Source organism: Haemaphysalis longicornis, unplaced genomic scaffold, assembly GCF_048455015.1.
Source record: "Haemaphysalis longicornis isolate Haplotype H1 unplaced genomic scaffold, Haemaphysalis longicornis Haplotype H1 scaffold_8, whole genome shotgun sequence".
NCBI lineage: Eukaryota > Metazoa > Arthropoda > Arachnida > Ixodida > Ixodidae > Haemaphysalis > Haemaphysalis longicornis.
This window is the reverse complement of record NW_027526445.1, coordinates 187059830-187085618: the sequence shown is the minus strand read 5'-3', so window position 1 is coordinate 187085618 and position 25789 is coordinate 187059830. Positions and strand designations below refer to the sequence as shown.

The 25789-nt window shown below is 49.4% G+C and overlaps 1 long non-coding RNA gene across 2 annotated transcripts; it reads right to left on the bottom strand.

Moving 5' to 3' along the window:
* Positions 1 to 4947: 4947 nt before the first annotated feature.
* Positions 4948 to 21430, bottom strand: LOC144148925 (uncharacterized). 2 transcript variants are annotated; one of them, XR_013318107.1, is made up of 4 exons: positions 21302 to 21430; positions 20707 to 20797; positions 9895 to 10039; positions 4948 to 5145 (listed from the first exon to the last, which is right to left on the bottom strand). It is a non-coding gene; the product is annotated as an uncharacterized LOC144148925 (long non-coding RNA). The 2 variants fall into 2 exon arrangements; XR_013318108.1 differs by having other exon boundaries at positions 20713 to 20797.
* Positions 21431 to 25789: the final 4359 nt, after the last annotated feature.

Genomic DNA, 25789 nt, shown 5'->3' with positions numbered 1-25789 from the left:
GGTGCCATTTTCTCGCAAAGATGCTTCAGCCCTTGCATCTAGTGTGGCATGGAGCATGCAGCGATCGCTTTGGGCAGACGCATCCCGCCATCACGCGCCCCTCTACTCCATCGACCCGCATTGTAATGTTAAGATGCCACCGGGACTATCCAAGCATGATGAAGCAGTACTGCACCGCATGCGGTTGAACGTCGCCTACACGCGATACTACTGCTACAAAATCAATCAGTCCTCCTCGCCTCTGTGCCCACAGTGTGGTGCGCGTGAAGACCTCCAACACCTAATATGTGACTGTGTGCGCTTTACTACACAAAGAGTGTCTCTCGCAGTGTCCCTGGGCCGGCCGCTGTCTGCAAAACTAGAACTGAGGGACGTATTAGGTCCTTGGAACTCTTCCAAACGTGTCGCTCGTGCAACGAAAGCCTTATTGGCATACCTAAAAGACACAAGTCTTGATCAGACTTTGTAATTAGTTAAAATCATATTTATTCCTCTTCATCATTATAATTATCATCGTCATCGCATCCATCTGGCGTAGCAAGCCAGGCATCTTAGCTGAGCTGACGTCGCCAGTTTTCATTAAAGACTGTTCTCTCTCTCTCTAAGACAAATTATTATTTTACAAATACAATAGAGATAATATACACAATGGCATTTATAATGTCCACGTTGTCACAATAACAACCAATTTGCGCCCAAATTAAGGTCTACTGATGAATGTGCTGTCTTCACTGCGTGGTATTTTAGGCACATCCGACATTCCTTCTTTTGTCGCTCGTGTTTTCTAATGACCAATACCAATTTCCATTCTTGATTACGATATCTTATAGCAGCACACTGCGCGCAAAAATATTGTGTGAATTATTTATGACCAAATATACGCACGACATCAACCAAGGCAGCTAATAAGTCTTTTTGAATCTCACCCTATTGCTGTTTGAATGGCATTTGCCCTATACTGACAGCGAGGATTCCAGACGACGAGTGAACAAAGAAAACTGAACGTGGAACATAAAATTGCGGAAACGTGAATAAACCAGCTTTTGGGTACGGGAAAGAACAAACCGGCAAAGAAAATCGTTTTACGTGTTTATTCTGCCACGGTTAAAACAGTAAACACATTCGCGCAGCACTTCGGCAATTGGCTAGGGTCACGTGATAATGATGTGTCGCGATCAGCTCAGAGAAATGGACGCGGGAGAGCTATCGGCGGGTTTAACAAAACACAGGTTTATTCTACACACTCGAAAAAACCCCTAAAGCAAATCACTCAAGCAATAAACAGCACACAGTTGATCAACAATGGGCAGCGAATTAAATGTCCCAAAGTACTATGCAAACCCACGCCAAGAGTCACTGCCATAAAGTTTCCACCCAAACGGCCTCTATCCTAATTATTCATATGTCCAGAGTACTGACTCTGCTTGAAATTCAACTGACTCTGCTTGAAATTCAACAGTGGGCGTAAATTTTCTTCTCACTATGTCCGCAGGTGCAGAGAAGGGCGGGCCGTCACACCGGACCTACGACATGTGTCCCAAATGGACTGGCCTACCCCGGCCGTCGACGCTGACGTGTCGCACCCGTTGCGTGGCCGCGACACGGTGTTAGCCGTACTCGTCTCGTGTTGGGGCTGGCGTCGCTGCGCGCGGTCTTTGTCTGGACGGTGTTGGCACCGCGCGTCCCGAAGTGGTTGCTCGGCGACTACCCTCGTGGTAGCCGCTGCCGCTGGAGGTACAAAGGAGGATTCCGAACGTAGCTTTGCGGGGCCGACCGAGCCTGTCCACCTATTACCCCACCGTGAGCCGCTGGGGCCACCAAAATGCAGGATAAAGTGCGACTAGGATGTCGCAGACCATGCAAGGTCGGCCCGCTCCTGCCCAGGCATGACTGGCGTAGTCGGTGCCCTGCCCGCTTTCCCCTGGCTCGTTCCTTGAAGATCACGTGCTCCTTCCGCCTCCCGGTTCCTTGTTTCTATCTTCCCCTTGTGCTCCTCGTTTATATACCCTCCGGCCTCCATCGCGGCTTACTCTGATAGGCTCTCTCCCTTTTCACTGCCATATTTGGACGCAACGCCACTTGGCTCCTGCGCGGAGTTTTCGGATTGGTTCCCCATTTTGCTATCATATTTAGTCATGATGCTGTGGCGGGCTCCGCCGCGGCGCTCGTGGATATTTTCATTCTTGGCGCGGCCTTTAAATTTCGGTTCTTCGTTCTGTTTTCAGGGGTTCCCGGTGCATGGGGATTGCCCTTCGCACATGATAGCTAAGAATACGGACTTTTGAAGGGCGACGTTCTCGCTCCATAAAATTCAGAAAACTAAGAAATGGAAGCTTAAAAGCTACAACAAAGTCCGTGCCACGTGACGATTCTATACGCCACGACAAGTATGTAGAGCTTACATGCTGGGGCGTGAGCCGGTCTGCTTCTTGACGCAATTGGCACAGTAAGACGACGGAATAGAGTCAAAAAGGGATGTCCAGAGAATGTGGCAAGAAAAGAAACAGGTTGTAGTAATTGCAGAAACAAGAGGGAAAAGTGAGGGGAAAAGGTACAATTGCGATGTAGCAGTAGACACGTGGCTCACAAGTATTGCAAGGCTTTGGACTTCAAAGCGAGTAAGCAGACTTAAGTGGCCCGGCGAAGGGGGCATGGTTTGCCCACTGGCGGCGTTCACAAAGCGGTGAGCAGGAGGCTCCCTGAAACGAGACCCTGCTTCAAATCCAACGGCGGGAGACAAAAATTGGGCCCATCTCCCCACGAGGGGGTACTCGAGTAAATGCGCCGCGTAGGGGGTGGGTGTATTGCGTTAACGTTAGTGTTTGGGGGGTGGTGGTGGGGTGGTAGTGAATGTGTTAACTATTATTGCTTATTACTATTAATTATTATTATTTCTTTCATATATTATTACTTTCGTGATTTTGCGACTCGAGTCCCCCCTCGTGGAGAGATGGCCCGTGCCCAATTTTTCTTTTTTTGTGACGCAAGAAGTGAAGGCAAGGAGTAGGTTGTTGTAAGTCGTTATTTATTTATTTGTTGCTGTTGTTGTTGTATTGGACGCTGAGAACGACGGCTTTGTGGTCGCTAAAGTGTACTGTTAAGGGGTCTTTAAGCAGTGGTCGTGCGTTGCAGCAACTGGTGAAGACGAGATCGATGCAACTGCTGTCGTGTATCAGCAGCTTCTTGACGTAGTTTGAATGAGTCAATGATATAAGGCGCGTTCGTAGCCTTTGATTCTCTGTCGCTTTTGTGGCGCAATGGGAAGAGCACCATGTACCTCGCGTTCCGCCCACAGGGTCGTGGGATCGAAACCAGGCGCTGATAACTATTATTTTTTTATATAGTGTAGGGGGAGGGGTGCGGACGGACAACAACGCTGCACCTGTTGTTGAGAGCGAGGAGGGTACGGGGGAGAGACGCGCACCTGCGCCTCGCCGCGACGCGCATTCGCAGTGAGCGTGTGGACGCCACCGCCGACGGTCGAGGGACATCGTGCGACTAAGAAACGCTCCGCGTTTAAAAATGTTGTTCTGGCTATGTCTGCAGGTGCAGAGAAGGGCGGGCGTTTACACCAGATAGTGCGACTTGGTAAAATAAAAGAAAAAAAGTGGTGCACCTCAACGCCAGCCGTCTCTTCTGGTCGACCTACACGCCGAGGCTACCGGGCGTCCTTAGTGCCTTGTACAGTCAACCATGCAAGGTTGCCCCTCGGACCTACCCAGGGTTCCCAAAGTTGCCCGCAGACTGACACATTAAGTTACATAACGTGCTTTCTTTCAGCAGTGTGCCGAACAGTTAGCACCACTAGTTCGATGGGCGCGGTCGAAACGGCTGTTCTACCCAAGGAGGTTGGTTCTGCCGTACTATTGCATGGTGTAAGGACCGTTTTATTGTTACAGCGAATATTGTGGGGGAGGGACTGTACCGAAACATAATTGGTCAACATTCTGTGGGTGGTGACGGGGTCGTTCACATGGTCGCAAACATCGCACCTCAATGCAATCTCCTCCTCAACTGCGGGATCCCGGTCTTCAGATAATGCCCTGTGAAGTGCCGTCCCGTGGAGGAGGGCTGGGCAGACGCCGGTGGGCTTTATTGGAAAGTACAGCAAAAGGAGGGCAGGATATATTTAAAGAGTGGGCTTGTAATAACCTCTCGTGGAGGCTTCGCGCGGCGGCGGCGTGCCTTGCGCAAGCGCTAGGAGTTAGTGAAAAAAGGCAGCTCACACCAACGCATGGAATCTCACTTCGTATCTTCCCCCGATCCCGTCGCCTCCGTCAGAGATTGAGGAGCAGTGAGACGGTCTAACACCGGGTTTGAGCTTGCTTTACGTTTATAGTTTAAAGTTTCCACTCATGTGCTTCACCAATACAACTGATGCAACCACCTTTCATGGATCATACATTGATTTAACCCTTAGCAAAGAATATCGCTTTGAAGTAATAAAGGATGTGGTTAACTGAATTTCACTTGTCCCTGGTTTCACTCTTTGTAGAGCCACGTGTGTGATTTCAAGTGACGTCGCATGGTTAATCATTGTGGGCGTCGTTTACAGCTTCGCTTTCCAGCCACCTTCGCAGGGTATATTGGTGCGCATTTTATCTTTGGTTTAAATTTCCCAAGGCAGCTACAAACACCTCAGTGTCCCTCTCACAAAAAGGAATTTCGCTGAAAATGGCCTTGACCCTTCCGTCCCGTCTCCTGCTCTGCTCTAACCATGCAGAAACCACTCAAAGATCATCTTCGCCCTCCGAAATTTTGAACCGTTTCTTTTGGAGACGGGCACACCTGAAGTGGGCAAACACAGAATGAAGATTCTGGAGAAACATGCAGCAAAAGAAGTATATTGGAAATACAGAACGAAGCTTATAAGGATCTTTGAACGACTAATAAAATCACTTAAAGTACCGAAATAAAAACACGTAAAGTAGCTTCCAAAATAACAGGTACTGAATAATAAAATCACTTTATTTGAAAGACGGAACGAAGCTTCACAAGAAACACGTGTCCAGTAATAAAATAAATTTACTGGCTCTGTTGAGCTGTGGTTAAGAATTTATAAAAATTAATGAAGTCTTCGCCACACTGGCCGGTCATTTGAAAGGTGGGGAAGAGAAAGGGCGCTTCTTCGATCCTGATGCAGCGCTGGAAAGACACAAAAGTACAATTCAGTAAACTTATTCTTGCCACCAAAATAGTTTTCACTAATGAAACACCGACCTCAAATTAAAAAAAAAATCAGCCGCGACTCGACGAAACCTTGGATACGCACTTCGATACATGCGCATCAACTGACCCGCAACAGTCATTGCATTCGAGGCTTTGTTGTGAAGTTGCTGTTACATAACTACCCAATGCAGATTTGAACGGGCGAAATATCAAGGTTACTGAATTCCCGCTAGTCTGCACTCGAGGATCAACACTCCAAGAACGCCAATATTCAGCACTATGATGTGATGGACAGACACGGGAAGCGCCTGTCCTGGTTTTTCCCGTCGTGCGTTCGAAATCTTTTCTTCTGAGAGGTGGTTGACAAAGCTGCTAGTTTCTAAAACTGTAAAGAATAGATCTAATTATGCACTCTGTGGAATGGCAGTTACTTGCAACTGTCATACCAAATAACCTGCAAGAAAATAAAAAGCAAAAAGTGCAGTAACCGTGATTCTCGACTAATGCAAAAACAGTCAGTTTCCCGTACAAACAGAAAAGCTTTGAAGTCCTCCCGGCTCTTAGGATATGACATTACACGGCACGCCGACAACCAGCTTGACCAAAATTGATTGATTGTAGGGTTTAACGCGCCGACGAAACGCAGGCGATGAGGCGCGCCGTAGTGGAGGGCTCTGGATTATTTTAAGTGCGAATGCACTTCTTAACCGAGCCTGAATCGTCCGCCGCCGTCGTCCGCATAGCAACAGCTGCGGGTGCGCGCGCTCCTCGTCTTCCTCCTCGTCTTCCCTAGCAACGGGGGGAGATGGGCGCGCGCTACTCTCCTCCTCCTCTCTCCGCTCGGTGACTGCGGGTGTTGGGCGCCTCCTCTCCACTTCGGGCGGGAGAGCTCTCGCTCGCGAAGCGGGCGCTCCGCATTCCGAGTCCGACGCGTGAGGGCGCTCGTGTAGCCCTCGCCGTAACGGCGGGCGCTACTCTCCTCCTCCTCTCTCCGCTCAGTGACTGCGGGTGTTGGGCGCCTCCTCTCCACTCCAAGATCACGATATCCACCGTAATCGCGCAATCAACAACCGTGCATTCGCACTTACACACTCTCCCCCTCGGGGAAGTGCGAGGGAATTTTTTGACAACCTGGGGATCTTTAACGTGCTACGAAATCTCATATACACACGGGCGTTTTAAATGCAGATCATTTCAGTAACTCACGATGTCACCCGCGTTGGCGTCCGTAGTCCACATCGCTCCCCCTACACTATATAAAAAAATAATACTTACCGGCGCCAGACTTCGATCCCACGACTCTGCGGGCGGAACGCAAGGTGCATGCTGCTCTACGCACTACGCCACAAAGCCGACACAGCATAGAAGGTTACGGACGCGCCTTATATCTTTGACTCATTCAACCGTCAGCCATAGGTGCGCCCTCTCCCCCGCGTCCTCCTCGCCTTTTCTCCGCTCGCAACGCCCTCTCTGGTCGCGTTCGGTTCGGGCGCACAACAGGTGGGGACGTGCGCAACACCCTCTCTCGCCGCGTTGGGTTCGCGCTGAGCAACAGTGGGTTCGCGCGCAAGAACAGGTGGGGGCGCTCGCATCGCGCTCTCTCGCCGCGGTCGGTTCGCGCTTAAACCACATATGTCGTTCTCCGGTCGCGCTAACATCTGTGGCGTGATCGTGACGTCATCACGCGTTCATGTGGTGGCGCGATTTCGGCGCTATAACACTCTCACGAGGGGCATTGGATTGGATTGGATTGGATTGGCTTGGCTTGGATTGGTTTGGATTGGATTGGATTAAAGTGGGTTGTGTTGGATTGTGTTGCGTCATAGCCGCGCCACGTTGCGTCATAGCCGCGGCAGGGGGTTCACGGCACGTTTCACGTTTCACCATCGACTTCATCAACAATGTCTACGCTGGAAGACAATTACAACAACAACAACCAATACGTAATCCATACGACTTGCAGGCACGCCCCCTGCGGAAATGCTCTGCATTTGATCGTGCCCCTCGCGAGGGGGATGTTTTTGCTTTTCCCCTCCACCAGAAAAACGGCCGCTGCGGCCGGAAATCGAACCCGCGACCTCGTGCTCAGCATCAGAACGTCTTAGCCACTGAGCCACCGCGGCGGGTAGCTTGTCCAAAATAATATGCCACCCAACTCTTAGTATCTCATTACCTACGATAGTCAAGGGCAGATGTGTGTCATTAATAACAGTACAGCCGGTAAAAGGCTTGTCTATAACACAGCTTCCGTACTCTCAGCCCTATCCTGCCCCGCCGGTGCGGGATTTGAATAAAACTACTGCGGAATTCTGAAGTCTTAGCCCTTCGCTTTGGCCTCCGACATGTGTAGAACGAGTATGTTTCGGCAGTTTTCGGATGTAGCCGGTTGAAGTTGAAATCGCTGTTATAGACAAGCGTTTTACCGACTGTAATCTAGATTCCTTTACAGAAGTTTGGGGGGATAAATTGGTCGAAGTTGACACATGACCGGGATAATTGAATATCTACGGGAGAGGTCTTCGTCCTGCAGTGGGCGTAGATATGATGATGAAACAAAGCCTGTTCTAGCCACAAGGATACACAAAAAAGGACAGTTTCTTTCGCTGCCCCCCCCCCCCCCCCCCACTTTTAAGGTTAAAGGAGCCATGAAGAGAAAACACAAGTTTGGTTCATTCAAAAGATTGCCTCGTTAGAACCATAACGACACCACTTATAACGCAAACTTCGCTCAAATAAGCTACATAATTAGGAAAAAAGGAAATGACCATGCGACCCACCAGCTCATTTTCCGCAACAGAACCTATGATGTCACTTGAGAATGCTCTGCGATTGGCGGAGGCCGGTAAAAGCAAACGCATGTTGGCAGGGCTTACAGTTTGCATAGCGAGCTAAATGCCCGTGAAACATACTGCACATTCTTTTTATGACAAAGAACGGTGGAGTAAACGGTTGAAGTTCCGAACGAACACGCAAGCGTGTGCGCCAATGCCTACGAAACTACCGCCGGCCGAGCTCGACATCTCGCCGTCGCGCAGACGAATTTTCGGGTTCGAGTCTCTTAGCGGCCAACGAACCGTTCCAGCACGTACAGCCGCGACCTTGCTTGGTATCTTAATCCCTTGACAGGAGGTTGGCCGTCATATCGCCAACCAGCAAAGGTAAAAATAGAAACGAGGGGAGTAAGGAACAGCAAGAAGCGACGAGATAGTGCCAGTCGTCGCAGAAGTTTCGAATGGTGTTGGGCTTGCTGCTGTCGTTACGAGCTCGTTTCCAGTTTACAACCACTTAAAACGTCAGTTTGTTCGAGTACTTTACTATGAAATTTCGTTGCTGCGTTTTGAAATGCCCATGTAGTACGGGCAAATCGTCGAGGGAGTCCGACATCCCCGCCGGTGAGGAGATTTCCTTTCATGTGCTGCCCAACGACGAACCTCGGCGAAGCAAGTGGATACGTTTTGTGAACTTAGGAAACGGAGGAGAAAGAGCTAAAGGAAGTACGAGTGTGCTCGCTTCATTTGATTGATTGATTGTAGGGTTTAACGAGCCGACGCAACGCAGGCGATGAGGCGCGCCGTAGTGGAGGGCTCCGGATTAATTTTGACCACCTGGGGATCTTTAACGTGCGCCGAAATCTCGTACACACGGGCGTTTTTGCTTTTCGCCTCCATCAGAAAAGCGGCCGCCGCGGCCGGGAATCGAACCCGCGACTTCGTGTTCAGCAGCGCAACGCCTTAGCCACTGAGCCACCGCGGCGGGTTCTCTTCATTTCTGAGGAAGTGATTACGGTAGGGACCCTTACGTTAGCTCACTCCTGGGACATGCTGGCGCTCGTCGCCGACTTCGTCAAATCGCCGTCTCTGACCTTGGGGGGGAAAAATGCCGTATCTTTCTGGTCGAAGCAGAGAGCTCGCGCGAACGGCTTTCCATACACGACCCCGGCCAACTGGCATAAGCGATACTGCTACTGAAATTGAACTATTATTAACCGTAATAAAAATACGGCACATACGTACCAGTCTGTATTCGTCCGTCGCGACGGGGCTGACGAGGCAGCGGTGCCGACGGCAGGGCGTTCGTCTGTTATGGTTATCGCGGAATGATCGCTTTCCCGTCCACCGCGTATCCCACAACTCTTGCCGCTCGTGCACTTAGAAGCATTGAGCGTTCAAGTGGTGTGAGGTTGTTAAATGCAAGCCCGAGTTCCTCGGCTAGAGTTTTGTTCTCCGGATCAGGCGATTCCATGACTAGGGCTGCGGGTGCACTAGGTTTTACTAGTATTTTTAAAATGGCCGCCGTCTCGGTCGACTCCCGCGTGTGGGTGCTATATGGAGTCGACATACTAAGTATCTGTTTCATGGACCGGCTCGTATGACGCCATTGTTCACGTCACGGAATGTGCAATTTTAGCGGGAGATTTAAAATTTTGGCTTAAATTGCCGTATTTCTTAGTGAATAAAGCATCATTTGCTTCCGGGAAAGCGCTTGGGGTACTATGAAACACCTAATCTTTCGAATAAAACAAACTTTTGTTTTCTCTTCATGGCTCCTTTAAAGAACAATTTCAATTACACGCCTTAATGCAGCGAAATGCCAATATAAATGAGATAGGCCTGGTGGGTGAATCTTACAGAATGAAGGAGAGTACAGGTAGGACTAAAGGAATGCCCGGAACAGACCGCGACCTCTGCTCACAACTCATAACGATACGGAGAAGGGAACCCTCACTTAATGTGCGCCAGATTCCTTGAGAGTTCCGTGTTGGCTTCCTGAAGCGCTGCAACTTGCCTCCTGAGCTCAGCCTTTTCAAGTTCAGCAGCGTGCCAGTGCTGTCGACATGCCTCCTGGTTTGGCACGAAGTCCAGGAACAGCTCTGCAAGGCAAAAGGGCAACAACCGATAGGACTGAAATTTGGGCTTGTTGGTGTTGTCCGTGAATACACATTACCATCAAAAGAAGAAAGAAGCAGACAGGACCATCACTGGGCATAAATTGACAATTTTTATTTGGGGCACGTAGCACATAGCATTAACAAGACGAGGCTACTATTGAAAAAAAAATACCATGTACTGTGATAGTAGCGTACAACCCCATGTACGCAGAGCTGCGTCTCGCGCATGCGCCCATGAAGGCAGCATAGCTTTTCATCTCAAAGAGCGATGGAAGGCACGCACACATTTTCCATCCTGTGAATATAAAGGGTCTCACAAACCTCTCATTTATTTGGTCGTGCCTGCTCCCTAAAACACGGGTGGCATCAAATGCTGGGTCACATCGACATCTTTTTTAATATTAGCCTCGTCTTGTGTTACTTGTCCCAAGTAAAAATTGTCGGTTGAAGCAGAGCAATTGTCCTACCTGCTTTTTTCTTAGTTCGTGTCTTTTGCGCTGGTAACGTATTCAAGGGCAACACCAACCATCGTTTCCAGATCGATAGCCTCATTGTGTACAATTTTATAACAGTTCAAAAAAAGAGGATTGGCAAAGCACATTGTGCAGCGGGAAATATATAGGCGCGACTGCACATCACCGTTCAGGAGTCTGCGGCAAAAAAACACATCTGCAGAATATCAAATCACTACGCAAACACAGTGAAGAGTAGAATGTCTTCAAAGAGGAGTTTTCCAGCCTCCCGGTACAATACGAGCTTTCGCACATCGCAGTGTGTATTCTGCGAATACTTTTTGGCCGTACCAAGGAAAAGCAAATGTTGCAAGAAATTCGCCAACGCATTGCGCCTCCGACAAAAGAAAACAGCTATACATCCCTGCTGAGCTCAGGCCCTGTTTTGTTTACGAAACTGCCCTAACTAAAGAAAGGAAACATGCAAGAATTCCAAGCAACACAACGCTTTACCTTTGCAGGCAAACCAGATATATTGTGCACACATTGTCCTTCAGTTACCCGCTACAGTGAAAGCCAGTTAATTCGACCTTCAATAATTTGAATTTATCGGCACTTTGAACTGCACGATTTGCTCCGGCCAAGCCTTTATAGCAATCTACGTATAAAGAAGCCCGTAAATTTAAACCCGGGTAGGCTCCGCTACGGATAATTCCAACTACGCGCCACCGCACCGGCGCCCTTGGCACCTGGCACACGGCCACGAGAACGCACCCTGTGCTAGCATACAAAGCTTCGTAGAACGTAGAAGGCAGGATAGGGTAAAGCTAATCAAAATACCGCATGGAGGATGCTTTAGAAGACACTTTGTGCGAACTACGTCGATGAGGACACGGTAGTCTGTGTTCTGACAGGTCATATCTCAGGTCAGAAGCGCTGAACCTGTTTCTGCCAATCATGACAGCCAGTACTAGGATGGAAGCATAGTACAATCGCCCGCTCAGAAGTCATGGCTGGATCAAATGACGCCCGTCTCTATTTGAGTTTTCAAAAAAATCGACGATTGATGAGGGTCTTCGTTACATTTGTTTTTTGATCAAAAAGTGCTGAATGTCGCCTTTAGGGTCAAAAGGCACGCCGCAATCAGGAGGTTTTACTGCGAGCAGCATAATTTTACCAGATAAGAAAATTTTCGTGTCCACGTCAGCAGAAAATGCCAGGCGAAAGAAAAACTCCCACCTCCCTTCACGGGAACCCCTGTGTAGATGCGACGCATAGGGGGTTCACGTTGCAGCGTTGGACAGCGGAGGAACGCGCTGGAACGATGGAGCGGAGCGGCGCAAGTGCGTCTAGAGCACTACACGGGCCCGGGCCGGCCCGAAAGCCCGGGCCCGACCCGGCCCGCGGGCCGGGCCGGGACGCCCGAAGTCGATTATTAGCGGGCCCGGGCCGGGCCCGGGCTCAATGCCGCGGGCCTGGGCCGGGCTCGGGCTCGACGCCGTCGACCCGGGCCGGGCTCGGGCTTGAATTCATAGGCACGGCCGTTAATAGGTCCGACGTGAAGTGTAGAAAAGAGCATCAAAATGAATATTCTTAGTTTATTTTTGCGCGCTTCTTGCTGTTAGTTGTACGCATTATTTTAAAAACGTGTTTTGCTAGGTCTGATGGTCACTATACTGCAATTTTAATGGCATTTCTAGTACAGCATCAAGATTTTCTATTTTGTTGTATAACATACCAAAGATACGATTACAAGGAATGCCCAAGAGGGGAAGGACTTAATTCAGACATTCTGGAGCTGTGCACCTATGTCTATGTATGTACACGTGTGTTTTAGATATCGCACCAATCAAAATGCGGCTGCCGTGGCCCGGAATCAAATACGCATGCCAGAGAAACACCACCGCTTAACGACCACTGCATGTGAAGTACTTCAACGCGCGTACATACTCGTTGGTTCAAATGCGGATCGAAAAATGTCAGCAATACCAACTTGTTGCCGAGACAACCACGTGAAGTTGCCAAGAGTCTAGTCATCAAAGGTGATGATGTCTCTCGTCTAAGAATACGAGCTATTATTACGCCGATGTTGCGTGAACTGCAGACGGTGCAAGCTAAACTATGTGCACTTTTAAATCCTTATTATTTGCGTTTCAGTTCATGACGTGCTTGTACAGACTAGATGCTCCGTCTGATCGCCCGGAATATAATAAACAAACTTTCTTTAGCGTCAAAGACCGGGCCTGGTCACACACGCGCGGGCCCTCCCTAGGCCAAAAAATAAATTACCGGGCCGGGCCGGGCCCGGGCTTGAGATGGCGGGCCCAGGCTGGGCTCGGGCCAGGCTCACTTATGAATGCCCGGGCCCGGACTGGGCTCGGGCTAGGTGTTACGGGCCCGGGTCGGGCTTCGCGAAGCGGGCTCGGGCCGGGCTCGGGCCTTAAAATCAGGCCCGTGCAGTGCTCGTCTGCCGCGGCTATGACGCAACACAATCCAAAACAATCCACTTTAATCCAATCCAAATCCAATCTAATCCAATCCAATCCAAGCCAATCCAATGCCCCTCGCGAGAGAGTGTTCGCTATCGGAGAGGAGAGGGGTGAGCGGCCGGAGAGCGCAGCTGGCGCGGCGAGGAGAATGGGGGAGGGGCGGACGCCGACGACGACAACGCCGGATGCAGGGACAAGGCGGGTGAATGAGATGCGTTGCATCTAAAATCACTGGCCCTGCCAGGAATCGAACCTCGACCCGATTAGAGAAACTGAGCGGCAGCGCGTCATCTTACCGACTAAGCAACGCCCACACAAGAAGCCAGGGAGACAGACGGTGTACTCAACGAGTACAGCGGTGGGTCTGCCACCAGCGCTAATTTAATGCTTTCGTGTGAGATGCAAACCGCATAATGTATGATAATGGCGTTCACGTGGTCTGGATTAGCGGCGAACGGAACAGCTCCTGGGGAGGAGGATGGCCGGGAGGGTACATATTCCTTGGCGGCGACGCATACAAAAAGAGTGAGGGAGAGGCAATGAGAGAGATGACACCATAGCCCCGTGTGTCCCCTTCCTCCTCACCCTCTGCCAGACACTCCTCTACGTTTTCTTTCTGCCGTTAGTGCTGGGTTCAGTCACTCGGTTACGCGGACGCCACCCCTGCGAAACCCAGGTAATGGCTGCCAGAGTATGGTTTGTGAATAAATGCCATCGCATGAGCACTCGTTGTGGGTGTATTATAGCCCCATTTTTTTAAAGCAGTAAAATATTGACATGCCCTGCCGCTTCTCCAGTGCACTGTACTGTTGTCATGGTTCACTTTTATTTTTTCGAACATAGATGGCGTCCCGGTGGGGTTTGAACTGACGAGCTTTTACTGTAGGTGCACAGCCCGGAATATCCCTTCAATAAGGCGAGTGGTAACGCCGGTTGCACTAAAACTCGCGCCTACGAATAGAAGGGGTTCTTATAAAATAACCAAGCGCCAAGAGCGAGATTTAGCCCAATGCAGTCTAATGTAACCTGACATTGACTGCTTCACTGATTCATTATCAGGTTTAAAGGGGTCCTGGAATACCTTCCGCCGATGCGTGGATGTACATGTAACCAAATAAAGCAATGTATTAGCAATCTCCTCCCGCAAGAATTTTGTTGAAGCGATGAGTATTAGCTGAGAAATCGTAAATCAAAAACCGCGTATTATCGTCGCGCCGCGTTTCCTCCTCCTTTCAACTTACTCTCCGCTGTTGACGGCGAGAGAGCCTTCCCTCCCATGATGCTGCGCTCCTCGGCGGTGACGTACTTCCGCTATTGCGCTGCTCAAACAGCCGTCTGCTACGGGCAAGCTTTGTTGACACCATGAATCCCGCTCTCCGCTCAAGGCTGGAAAAGCGAACGAAAAATCTGGCCGCATGTGTGCGGCGGCCTGGCCTTGCCCTTTCACGGTGTACGTTGCTGCAGAACTTTGCTATCGGCGGCACGCGACTCTATCGGCGGCGAACTCGCAGCCGCACGGGGAGGATCCTGCGCTCGCTCCCTTGGATGCACAGCGCACTGTTTATCCAAAAAGCGCCGTATCAGATGTGGCCCCGCTGGTGCCGGGTCTTATTTTGTGGCGGTGGTAATTCCTGGCGGCGGCATGTGAAAAAGACATTTTAAACCGATACAGAACCCGTGCACAAAACGCCAGTTCAGCTTGGGGCGACGCGTGGTGGAGAGCGGCAACGTTGGCAAAACATGCTCCTCCGCGGCTCTGAGCTTTCTAGCGCTGGAGCGAGCACCATTTCTTTGACAATATCAAACATCGGTTGCCCTAGAAACAAGGCACAAACCGCTCTAGAAGTCAGTTACGGTTGCGTGATCCCGGTTCAGCTTGGGGCCCCACCTCGCGGCATATGGGCACTGCAGGCATACTACTCACTCCCATTTGGAAGTGCGAGATGCGTTTGGCATTAAAGGAGGCGATGGTGTGTGTGTGTGTTGTGGACGCCTTTGTTTCGCGATGAAATGCGACGTTGTGCTTCTGCGGGTGGATAGTGCTCCCCATGGTCTGGATTATCTTTCTCAAGCGGCGTACGACTCAACCTCGCATGGCGTATGTGCAGTGTGCGTGGCTAAAATCCATCTCGGCTTGTGCGCCAGAGTTAAGTGACTTGCTGTTCGTCCCCGCAAACCGCGCGCGAGGTGAGTGCCGAATTTACGAGGGGCAGGAGGAGGCAACCCATCGTCTGTCAATCGCGGTTCGGACTTGCAACGCATGTTGTGACGTTGTGTTCGTTCGAAACGCATTCGTTCGAAACGCATCTCTGGATTGTTTGGAAGTTGAATAAGATGTATGCGTCAAACCCGGGCATTCGGCTCAGGGCGTTCTCTGCGATTGCAAGTAAGAAGTGCCACGGGGCTTCAACGCTTTCTTTATGGAACGTACTCAAGTAAGAGAATATTCATGTCGTGTTATGGCCCTGTTGCATTCAATACAAACGGTTAAGCGTTTGTTTACACTTGTTTCGTTTGTCGTAAAATGTCCAAGCACTCCGCTGGCAGATCAGCCGGCGAGCCGACGCTGAGCAGACGACTCATCTCTTTGCCGGAAGTGCGTGAAAAAGCCGCCCAATAGCAGGATGTCTAGCTCATGACGAACATCTGGGAATCGATGATGTAGACATGTGAAGATGGCGGCGTCCAAAAACACGAAGGAAAGGGTGAGAAAAAAGCGACAAACTTTACAACAAAAGTGTGAGCTTTCCGCTGCGCGTAAAAGAGTAATACTTGGCACAGATGATGTTGACGACCCAATCTAACGATTGCGCTAGTCAATTTAGTGTGCTCAAAACGCCTTTCAGGGCCCCTTTAAAGGGCTTATTAAACAGCCTATGAGTCGCGCCGTAGTGGATGGCTCCGGATTAATCTTGACCACCCGGGGATCTTTAAAGGAGCCATGAAGACAAAATACAAGTTGGCTTTATTAGAAAGACTGCTTAGTCCCGGTAACAGTGATACCAATATCATCGCAATCTTCGAACAAATAACGGAGATATTAAAGAAAACGTGTGAAGCAGTCGCGACCCCCTAGCCAATTTCCCGCAACTTTTCTATGACGTCACGGAACCTTTTTTGTGCGATTTGCGGCCGCCTAACTGACCTGTCGTGACGACACACGACTGGACGTCTGTAATGGGGCCTCTAGTTCCATTTGACCGCAACACTTGAATGCTAACGTGCAGTTAACGCACTGAAAATTATATTTTATTGTTTGCCCGTATGACGTCATTCTTGCTCATAACACGTCACTGTGGCGCAAAATTTGAAAGTTTTAAAATGCTTCTTGCTTTTTTTTCGTTAAAAAATATCTTTTGTGACTCTAATGGAACTGAGTGAGATACTGAATCCTAGTTCTTTCAAATAAAACGAAGTTGTATTTTCTCTTCATGGTCCCTTTAACGTGAGTCGAAATTTTGAACACACGGGCATTTTTGCTTTCCGCCTCCATCAGGAAAGGTAACATAACATAACCTAACCTCACCGAAGTAACGTAACTTTTAATAATATAACCTGATTGATCATGATGTTTATCGCGCCGACGCTACAGACGCGATCAGTCCCGCCGTAGTGGAGGACTCCTGATTAATTTTGACCTCCTGGGGATCTTTAACGTGCGACTAAATATCGCGCACACGGGCGTTTTTGCCTCCAGAAAAACGGCAGCTGCGGCCGGGAATACAACCCGCGTTTTTGGGCTCAGCGACTAACATAACCTAACGTAACCTACCCTACACAGAGTAACGCAGCCCAACCAAACGTAACATAACAACTCAATTTTTCCACCCTGAAGTCATGAGCTTCGGTCGCGTGTTTATTTTTTATTTTTTTGTAGGAACAACCAGAAGAAGAAAATCGATAACAAAAATCGGATGAACACAAACTTTTAAAATTTTGGAAACAAATGAAGAATCTCGGGCCATCTTCACTAACGCGGAACCCGGGGAGGGGCAAAGCATGCAGTGTATCAGTGTACTCAAAGATTGTAAGTCTTTCTCTTGCCACACGGCGCGTGCTGATTGGACGCCGAAGAAGCGTCGGTAGGAGGAGCAATCGCACGCTTGCTGAGGCGGTGGCACTGCCTATTGCGTTTAACCGGAATTAGGCTATTAAATGAGAGACAGACTGGCCGTAAGTGTTCGTGTCACACGACGCAGCATGCTAAGAAGTAGGCGTCGCAGAACGAATGTAACGGTGGCGAAGAACCTTGGGGGCTGGGGTTGTTGGCATCTCCTGCCGTCGTCGTTCGATTATGTAGTCTCAGTACTAAAACACCGGGAAACTCGCTTACGCCTCGCGCTAGAACGTAACGCATACTATAAAATATCTCGCGCTGGAGCACTTCGTGCTTCAAAGACAATTAAGATAATTTTATGGAAAAGCTGTATACCTCTACGCCCCTAGGGTTTCATTTCTGGCGGCAAAAACGCCAAGGTGCCAAGAATACACTTACACACTGCATGCTTCGCCCCTCCCCAGGTTTCACGTTAGTGGAGATGGCCCGGGATTGTTTAGTGCGCGTTCTTGCCCATGGAGATGAAACCTAGTGCGAGGCGTTGGAAAACGAGTCTGCCGGCGTTTTAGTACCGTAACTACATGAGACGGTCGACAGGAGAGGCCGACAGCCCCCAGCTCCTAAAGTGCTTCACCCATAAAAATTCTCCACGCAGGATTCGAACCTGGGTTTCCCGGTCTGATCATAAGCAGCCTGTCTACACTCACTGCAGGGCAAAGGCCTCCCCCATAGATATCCAAATGTCGCGGTCCTGTGCTCCCTGCGACCAGTTTATCCCCGCAAACTCCCTGATCTCATCTGCCCATTTAACTTTCTGCCACCCCCTGCAACGCTTGCCTTCTCTAGGGATCCATCCTGTTACCCTTAATGACTACCATGGTTATCTTGCCTTCACATTACAGGCCCTGCCCACGTCCATTTCTTCTTCTCAATTTCTACTAATACGTCCTTAGCCCGCGTTTGTCCCCTCACTCACTCCGCTCTCTCCTTGTCCTTTAACCTTACACCTATCACCTTCCCTTCCATTGCTCGCTGGGTCGTTTTCAATTTTAGTTGAACCCTCTTAGTGAGCCTCCAAGTTTTTGCCCGTAGTTGAGTACCGGTAAGATGCAGCCGTCATACACTTTCTTCTTCAGGGACAATGGTGGGCTGCCATTCATAATCTGAGAATGCCTGCCGTATGCACTCCACCCTATTATTATCCTTCGAATGATCTCTGACTCAGTTAGGATCCGGGGTCACAACTTGACCTAAGTGCTACGCCAATATATCTATCGATATATTCGCGTGGCTGCCATTCATAATCTGAGAATGCCTGCCGTATGCACTCCACCCTATTATTATCCTTCGAATGATCTCTGACTCGAATATATCTATCGATATATTCGCGTAGCACTTATCTCAAACCGTTGTGCTGTCCCAAGGTTATTGAGCATTACTTTTCGGCATATTAATTTTCAGGCCCACAATTCTACTCTGCTCATCCAGAGCGGTAATCATTCTTTGAGATTATTCCCCCGATTTACTAAGAAAGGCAACGTCATCAGCAAGTCTGAGCTTACTAAAGTATTATCCATGAACCCTTACGCCAACCTGTTCCCAATCCAAAGTTCCAAATACCTCTTGTAAACATTCTGTGAGTTACACTGGAAAGATTGATCGTTACTGGTGAAATGTCTACCTCCTCTGAACTGCTTCCTCGTTCAGCATTATCCTGCTTGTAGCGGCTACTATGCAGATCTCTATAGAGCTATTCGGCTGCTATCCCTATTTGTGTTTTATCCCTATTTGTGATGACATTGCCTTGCTTGTTTTTAAGTGCACACATGTAATTTTTCCCCATGCCCAGGCGCAACTTCACTAATTTCAGGCAGCCTCCGTTATTTACACCATGCTCAATCCTCTCAATATTATACTTCCGTATGTCAGCTGTCTTATGCTATTGATTAACGTCTGAAGCTCCGCTAGTTCTATTATATGTCATCTGAGGTAAAGGTTGTTATGCTTTGCCGCTTCCTAATTTTGCCGCTTCCTAATTTTGCCGCTTCCCGCTTCCTCCTAATTTGCCGCTTCGTCTCCTGAGAGAGTTTACGAGTATCCTGTCTAGCGATCTTACCTCCGAAATCTGTTGCGCACTCCGTGATAATGCGTGTAAGATTGTCGCTCGCTTCCTGTGTCGTAAACTCTTCTCCCTAGGTTAGAGTGCAGTTCTGCAGCGCTATCCTGAATTCATCAACTTTCCGTCTTAATGTTAGCTCATTCATCGGCTCCTTTCGTTCTAGCTTGTTTTTGTCCCTCCTCAAATCTAGCCTAATCCGAGATCTCACCATAAGGTGGTCACTACACCTCACCTTTCCGAGCACTTCCACAACCTCCACGATTCCAGGGTCATCGCATAGCATGAAGTCTAGCTCATTTTTATGCTCCCCATTCGGGCTCCTCCCCGTCCACTTCCGGCTATCCCGTTTGCTGAAGAAGGTGTTCATGATGCGCAGTTTATTCCGTTCTGCGAACTTTACTAAGCCCCCTCTGTTATTCCTATAGTATGCAGCCTACACCATAGTTTCCAACTGCCCATCAGTACGTATACTCCCATAACTACTATATACTGTGTCTTTACTGTAGTCATTGCCTATTGTTCCGATGGAAGCGTTCAACTAGGTGGTCGTCATTGCTGGATGTAGGCGCGTAGCCCTGAACCACCTAGATTTGTGTAGGGGAATTAAATGCGATCAACGTACCGCACATCCTCCGGCGCATGCTGCACCATCTGTCAGCGAAGTCCGTAAACTGCGTGCATGCGCACTTCGAGAGTGTTTGAGAGTGTGGCCTAGATTTATGGGAAATGCTTGATCAAGAAACGACGCAAGTCGGTTATTTTGACGCGCCTTTTCACGCTGCGTCGCCATTGAGCAGGATGGTCGTCGAAGGGCATCATGCTAGCTGCAATATCAGCCTTCTTCGAGCTTGGCTCCCGAATGCATACGCTCAGTGGCGACGGAGCAATAAAAGCCGCTTCAAAATAAATTACGGGTGTCGCTTCTTTATCAAGCATTTCCCTTAGCAGTAGGCCATACTCTCAAACACTGAAAGAACTACGCATGCGCGCAGTTTCCTGACAGTGCAGCGAGACGGTGCGGCATGCGTAGGAGGTTGTGTGCTCCGTTCGTATATCTTTCGATCCCCCTTGTACCTCTTAAGCCTAATTACAAGGCCGGATACCATTTCGTTAATTCTATAGTATTCGTTCATGTTGCCAGATATGCTTTTATTGACAAGAAATTCCACTCCAAGTTCTCTTCTGTCCACTAGGCCACGGTAACATATGTCAATTTTTCAGCACTGTAATGGCTTCTACGGTTTGAAAGCAGGCACAATACCAGAGCACCACAGAAACAGCCGCAGGAGTGAGTCTTCGCAGAATAATTACCCAACGAAGCTCCGTGTGGCATGCCTAGCCAATAGAAAACGAGTTCCGGGGGAATTTCGGAAGTTAAGAGGAGAATAGACACACTTCCGTGAAACAGCAAAGGTAGTTTGCTAACCAGCAGAACTCTTGGTCCTATGTGGGCGTAGATGCTAACGTTGTAATGGATGCAAGTAAATCAGTAGTAACAGTTCTACCCAGGCCGTTACTCTAATCGCACGAACCTTCACCTTGCGTGTCGTCCCTCAGCTTCCGGCATAGACAGTCGAACTGGGCGACCAAGGAGAGCTTCGGGGGCGTCGCTTCCATCATGGCCTGCATGAAGAATTAAACCATTGCGAACTCAATAGCGTATGCCTCGAATGACACCGACTTCGTTGTTCATTTTATTGATTATAGCGTTTAACGCGCCGACGCAATGCAGGCGATGAGGCGCGCTGTGGTGGAGGGCATCGTGTTAATTTTAGCCACCTGGGGATCTGTAACGTTCGCCGAAATCTCGAACACACTTTTCGCCTCCACCACAAAAGCGGCAGTTACAGCTGGGAATCGAAACCGACTCTGATATATGTGCGTTAGTAGTGAACATGTGGGGACAAGCCACCAAGACATCCCAGGCTTAGAAAACGTTACATTCGGCTTTGTAGACTTAAATTTGCGGAGTGCGGAACATTTTTATACGTGAGAAGTATTTTTTAACCGGAAGATTGATAATATCCGCTTTTTGCTAAAAAAGAGACAGCATAAGAAACAGCTGAGCGGTGACAGAAGGGTGCACCCCACTCTTAAGCAACAAGCATTAAAATACTTCGCACTTACCTGTTACTGTCAGCACTAAGAACGAAGCACGTCAACGCAGCACAGACAATACGGCGTCATCAAGTGAAAAGGGGCGTCACATCGGCTGCCCGCCAGTCACTCGGACGAATCCGCCGCTCGCGGGTGACAGCGCGCTATGCGAGGCACGTGACACTCACCCTATAGCCAATCGATTTTGTTTTTCATTCACAATTCGTTTTAAGAATTTAACTTTAAACTGCGTTAGTTTGAAAATTAGAACAACATTTATAAACAAACTTTGCGGATGTTTTACGCAAATGTAAAAGTTACCTTCATGATCAGAGGTTTCGGTTTCGTAATTGTTGCTGCTGAAGTGTTCTACGTCGTCTGCTAGCACCTGTTATGTATCAAACATGGCGTAACGATTTTACAGTGAAGATGTATATCGCTCGACCCAGGGAAAGTTTTTCGTGTACGTCAGCAGAACATGCTTTGTGGCGAAGCAAACTTTGTCGCGAAATTTCTGATCTGAAACTACAGCAGATATCCTGTACAAAATCAGTTCGCAATGGGCCACTGATGCTACCCTATATTCACGCAGAGTTTAATTTACTTGTCATGGCTAGTTTGTTCGCTGTACATATTGTCACGCGAAGAGCAAGTGGACGTTGGCGCAGAGCTGCAGGGGACCCATCACTAACGATGACGAAAGAGTGGATGGCACGGACTCATGGCTCGAGCGATAATGGCCGCTTGTAAACAGATCGCATTGCTCTGCGGCAGCACTATGTAAATACACTTACGTATTCCATACTTCCTCTCTGGTCTGCTTCCACATAACAATATGTAAACGTTTCGTAATTCCCGTCCGCTGTCAACACGTGGGTTTTTACGGGAGAAGAAATGACGGATGCGATCGTGCTCCAAAATTATCTCGAATTCGACTGTGGAGGCGACTGTATAACGAGAGAGAGTTTTACTTCATCCGCTATCAGGAATAAATATATCAGTCACAGTTTCAATACAAATTACAAATGCCCGTCGCTCCTAAATAAAATCATCCAGCATGCGTCACAAAGACGCCGTGAAACGGACCGATATTATTGTCTGCTGGAATAAAACTGCAGCCCTTCCATGTTTCCCTAAGCTGATAACCTCAGAAGAGCGCTTAACCACGACCACGGGGGCAGCGGTCAGGTCGCATCGGGCCGTGAGGTGTCCACGTTGAAATCTCTCACCAGCACAACGGGCGTGTCATGGGGGATGTTATTGTTTATAGTTTCAAAATTAAATGAGTAGGGAAGGGTGCACACTGGACATTATTGACCCAGGCACAGGGTACTCCTGTATGCAACGCCGTTCAGGGAGGGCAATATATATGGACGATTAAACATGTAATGTAGAAAGTGCCTAGGGCCGCCGTAGAGGGGGTCATTACCTGTAGACGGCAGAGCACAGCTCACCCGCCCAAGCAGGGAACACCTGAGCCATAGAAAGCATGAAGCCTGGCTGCACATGCACGCCCGCATACCTCCCCCGCCTTTCCCGCTCGTACACGCATAAATGGGCAACAGGGGATGTGCGCATACACAGATGATGATGACACAAGCCAAAATGGCGCTCCGGAAGCCGTTCAAGCTGGATGGAAAAAACATGGGCCACTATTGGTCTTCGTTGTCTTTACCTTTATATATATCCGGCTATAATATTGTTATCATCCAAGGTTACATTTTTTTCCGGAACCTAGCCACATACAGCTTCGCTGTAAAGAAGCATATTTTCAGTGCTAAGCAGCACGACAAAACACTGTGGCCTCCCAACCAATGGATGGTTGGTAACGGGCAAGCAAGTGCTGCGTGACCTAGGCATGGAGCCAAAGGAAGGGGGACCCGAGAATACAGACGTGCATGTACCAGAAGCAATTAGCAGACGGTTGCGGGTATGTCCTGTGCCAAGAAATATGAACCCCGAGTTCAACAAGGAGCGGCGGGCGGCGAGGGCCAAGGCGCTCATCGATCTCCATGCCAAAGACAGGGGTGCTGTGTTTGTGGATGCGGCAGAGTATCCAGACGGCAGAAGAGCATTCGCCGCAGCAGTTGTAGGGGCAGCGACCGGTGCTACACGGACGGCGGCGAGTGTGCGGACTCGAGCGGCGCATCGAGCAGAAGAAGTGGCCATTGCCCTAGCCATCGCCGACCCCGAGTGCACGACTGTGCTCTGTGATTCTAGGACGGCAGTGAAAAACTACGCCAGAGGAAGTGTGTGTGGTGAAGCCGCACGTGTATTGCGTGCGGTCGATCTCGCGAGTGAAAGTAGGTGTGTTGTGATTAAGTGGTTTCCGGCGCACATGGGCTGTGATGTCTCGGATCGCGGCAACGAAAACCACAACGAGACGGCGAACGCGGCGGCGCGAGGACTAACCAACCGTGCCGCTGCTACTGCCGTCGACCCGACGTGGTGGTGGGAAACCAAGGACAGGATGACCTCTTACAATGAAATCGTGAAGTGGTACAGACTAGATAGAAGGACTATGCCACCACCTCATCCGGGCTTGACCCGTGAGGAAGCAGTAATATATCGACAACTACAGACAGGGTCGTTACTCACCCCGGTTCTGCTGAAGCACATATGTCCGAGTGTTTATGTAAGTGACCTTTGTTGTGTGTGCCGAAAGGAGAGAGCCACTGCGGCTCACATCCTTTGGGACTGTGCCAAGAACCCGCAGCAAGCTACAACGATGACAACGATCCCACCGCTTCTCGAGGCCGCAATGCGTTGCTACGATCAAGAAGTCCAAGCCCAGGCCGTCCAGCAGATCTAGGCGGCCCTCGAAAGGCAACAACCGAGCGAAACCGGAGGGAGGCTGCCACCCCAAAACAGGGGCAGGCGCAGTCGACCAAAGGGAGTAGTGAGGCCGCGGCCGGAGTAGAGGCGCCAACAGCCGGGAAGACGTCATGGCCGCGTCACGGTGACGCCTTCCTTACATGGGAGGGCTAATCGTTCTGCAGGCATTTTCAATAAAGTTGCTTCGCTCGCTCGGTAAACTGGCTGCAGCCCCCAAACGCAAGTGCGAAAAATGAATTATAGTAGCGTCGCACATCCCCATATTCAGAATGCCAATGCGCTTTTCGAGTTCGTTTTGGAGCGTTGGCTGGTGTTACAGGTTGAAAGCATCATCACCATTGGTCACGAGGTTTCAGTTCGACGGGCATGAGTTTCACGAGACAAGCGTTCCAGCGGTGGATGCCTCAATGATGTTGATGATGTTGTGATGGCTTATTAAATCAAAGCTCTCAGCCACCGACTGATCCTGTCCGTACACAAAAACGCATTGCAAGAAAGCCAATTTTCTCTGACAAAGATGATCATCATTGGTGAAGTGCGAATAACAAACGCTTCGCTTCGAAGTTTGCGACAGCTCCGCTAGGACCCCTTCGCTAAATGTTGAAGTGCAGCAGAGGGAGGATGCGACGCAGGCGTGTGACAGCGTTACGTATATGGGCATAACATCATGTTCTCAGGTGACCGTCCACATCGGTTACCCACAGCGCGACATAAGATGAGAATTACATTGCTCTGTATGCCGTTTCGGCTATTGGTCAGAGTACCTAAGGAATAACGTCGCATTTTGAGGTTTAGAACGTTAGGCCTAACGTCACCTTTTCAGGCTTATCACCTTGAACCGCCTTCTGCTTAAACACGTACTCACTGTACCCCAAGGGCCCAAGGACCAGGTACAGATTCACGCCGTAGACCCCAACCCCAAAGTTAAGCCTATGCGGAGTCCGTACCCGAGGGTCGCTGCGGTTATTCAAGAACAACAGTGCATACATCCACAGTAGCACATACTCGGAGTGTGGGATTGACCAAACAAAGTATCCATCACAAGAAACCTTCGTGTTTAACCGTCGTCATCATTAGATGGAGGGGTACATGTTTTTGTCTTACTCATGCCAGGTCATCGTGATAACCTGTAGAAGGTATTCACTGAAAAACTTAGCTGTCGATTTCTTCGCTTGGCAATAGTGGAAAGGCCAAGGAAATGGCCAAAGCACCACGAACATGGCGAGGTATGTGCATCTGTGCCCGCACGCCGCAGAAAAAAAAAGTACCTGCATGCGTCGTCTGCTCCGTTTCAACCGGATTCTCAACGGTGGTGTCAACAGAGATATTATTACCACCCACAATGGAGTAGAGGCATTACTTTGCGATCGGTGGGGTAGAGTTTGGAACGTCCAACACACATCATGTGCTTAGTACGGACAAGTACCACCATACCACGGAGCACGGTGTAACCAGTCGCTCACACAGTTGCCTCCATGCGTGCCTCACCAGTGAATACAACCTATACATTTCCAGCATTGTTTTAAACGAGCTTTGTTGAATATTCTAGAACTAGTCAATCTTAATCAATTATTGTTTGCGAAAAGCACGTTGCTGGCAGAGAAAATTAACAATGCTATCCGATATACCGTTATAGCAAGAAGGCGTAGAAATAACTATATTTACAATATTCATGAGTTGGCG